The following is a 3,201-nucleotide window of genomic DNA, read 5'->3' as shown; positions in this document are numbered from 1 at the left end:
ACCATTCAATCACCGGAGACCGCTCATTAGCGGCAGCAACGCCGGTAAGAAGACAACTTCCGCTGCGTATCTTTCAGAATAAAAGAGACACTACTGGTCACGACTTCAGTCTCCGACTTCCGTAGTTATTCAAACAAATGATGATACATAAATGTTCAGAAAGAAAAAAGACAAAGAAATAACTGGCTGTATGTCTCCGCTACCAAACCGACTTGTGTTTCACGCGAGACTCGATATAAAATTGTTTGTAGCTTCCGGCTCCGAAAAATGAGGCCAATGCGGAAGTGCCTTAAACTGCAATACCACCAAAGTGCCGCTAGAGGGCGGCTCCAAAAAAGCACCGATTTCCATAGACTCCCATGATTCTCTTCCAGATTAGTTTTCTGGCAGTCCATCTGAAAATAATCCCGTCATTAAATAATAAAATAAGTATAAATAAAAGAAGATTCAAGAAGACCTGTTTTTGGGGGCGTGTCTGTTTGATTGACAGGCCTGTGGTGCAGTCAGGTTACAGCTATCGGTGGGCGGGACGTAGTATCGTCAGGTTTCCAATCAGATCAGTCAGATCCACCTCTGGCTCCTCCCCCAGCTCGTCCAAATATGGTCACTTCCTGCTCCAAACCACTCCGAACTAGCAAAGATGGTGACGGACAGAATCTGAACTGGAGGATTCATAATGTTCACAAACCAACGATGACATCACTGATGGTTGATGACATCACTGATGGATGATGATTGGTTTTACAGCACAAAACAGCCTGTAAACTAAGCAACGATCTGAATCAGGAAAATATAAATATAAATATAATATAAAATATAAAAACGTAATCAACGAGCTGTAACAGTCACGTTCACTGTTTCTTCGCTGTCTTTATACAGGATGCAATAAACATGCACGAAGATAATAAGATCTTAAAAATGAATTCCTCATGTGCACATTATTAACAAAGTGGGGCTCATTGGCTACGTATTCAAATTATTGTTTATATTTTAATATTTATGTGAATATTAGAAGGACTTGTACAGTTGATTTTATTTTATTTTGTCACAAACATTTTATTATTAATTAAATTAAAATTAAATATAATGACATTATTATTTATTGTGTCTTGTAGGCTGTAATGTCAACAACATGTTTCTGACAAAAACCACTGAATCGTGTCACGTGTCGGCTTTTTGGATTCATATCCTGTCTGAACGTGTGTCTGTACTTTTATTTCTGGTTTCTGAAGCCTTCAGCTCGGTTTTATTTAGTTCAGAGAACGAGCACCTTTACATGCTTTTAATTTGAAGGACAATTTATGTGCGTCCCCCAATAATACGTCTAAATTGATGTTGCTCGTCTTCCCCATCACCTAGCAACCAGAATAAACTCCTCCCAGTTCCGCTGGTTCTTCAGTGTGTGTGTGTGTGTGTGTGTGTGTGTGTGTGTGTGTGTGTGTGTGTGTGTGTGTGTGTGGTAATATAACCCCACCCCTTTTTTTGAAGCCTCAAACCAAAGGTTTAAGGTTTGTTTGGGTAATCTTGGTTTTAACCTAAACTCAGTTTATTTTGAATCGATCAGATTTGGTGATAATGGTGGCGGACCAGCAGAAAGCAGCACGGAAAACTCTCAGAGAAAACATTTATAATCACTTTTAATTTATTTTATTTTATAAATGTATTCATCCATTTTGTGATTATTTATTTTTGTGATTATTTATTTTTGTATTATATCTGCCAAACAATTTGACTTTATAAATTGACAGTATATTTTTATTTATTTGATCATTTTATAATGTTTTACTGTCATTGTCCTGATACCGTTTGAAAATAAAGTTGATAATAAAAAGGCGCAGCTGTTGTAAAAGTGACCTGGTACCAAAAACAGGAAGTTAGTGTTGTCTTTCCACAAAACAAACATCCGGTGAAGACATATCAACACATCTGACAGGGCGGTAATAAACCACATTAAAGACCATGTAGTCCATATCATTAATAGGTTTTTTTGTCGCACAATTTCTGATTTATCTTCTCAAACAACCACGCAGGACTTTTATTTTGACATCAGAACTCATAACCAGAGTTGTGGTCTGCTGGTTGAGTCTCTGAGGTCTCATGTCAGGTTATGCTTCACAAAACAAGAAATAAACTGAAGCTTTCAAAGGCAGAAATACAATTAATCATGAGGGAAACAAAGGAACAGCAGCTGCAGCGATGAAAAACCTTCACACAGAACAAAGTTGGACTTGGAGACAGGAAAGAGGAAACTATTCATAACTGGGTCGCAAATAGGTCAGAGGGCTGAACAGTACAATCCACATTATTGGAAAGCACCCAGCTGGATTATGGGATGTTTGTTAAATGCCAGAAAGAGCCGAGCACGTATTAGTTGTAGTGAACATGTAGCGGAGAGGAGAGACATGATGGATGAGTTGAAAAGATTTGGAGCTGAAGGGAACAGGACTGATGAGGAGAACAGGACGGACTGGTCGCTGCAGGAGGTGACCAGCACCAGAAGGTGGCAGCAGTGCGACATTAAGGAGGCAATCTGCCCTTCAAAACCAAAAGAAGAAGAATAAGCAGCTTCGTTATGGCAAAAGAAATGAGATGACATGAAGTGACACGACGGGTTGTTATTGTGGCTTCTTGTGTTCTGTTGAAAATAAAAAGAGATAAAGGGGAAAGAAATTGGGCAGATATATATTAGATGATAAAATATAAACTTTAATGATCATATAGCAGTAAATCCAGTCGAGATACCAGCTGTTGAAGCTTTGCAGAGGATAGAGCAAAAATAATTAATAATAAAATTTAAAAAAAAAAGGTCATAAAAAGGTCACAAGCTCTGCAACATGACAGAATTATGGAGGTAGTTCTTGGTAAAGGTGACGTAAAGCAGGTATCTGGAGTAACATCACGGCTGGATGAATAAAAGCATCCGGATGATGAAGGGAATAAAGGACGAATTCTACATCAAATACAGCACAAAGTGTGGAGGGATGGAAAACCTTAACAACTGCAGAGAGCAAACAGTCATATGAAGACGGGGTTGAACAGAACAACGACACCCGTCAGGACTGGGTGAATGTGGATTTGTGGGAAGAAACGGTTGAACACGTCGAGGAAAACTAACGAAGGAACTCATTAATGAGAGTATTAAAGTATCTAAAGAATTTATTTAGCATTGAGGACAGAAAATACAAAGTCTTATTTGAGGTT

This window comes from Embiotoca jacksoni, unplaced genomic scaffold, assembly GCF_022577435.1.
Source record: "Embiotoca jacksoni isolate LCO1_2020_lvr unplaced genomic scaffold, fEmbJac1.0.p SCAF_4, whole genome shotgun sequence".
NCBI classification, from domain to species: domain Eukaryota; kingdom Metazoa; phylum Chordata; class Actinopteri; family Embiotocidae; genus Embiotoca; species Embiotoca jacksoni.
This window is presented reverse-complemented; position numbering follows the sequence as displayed.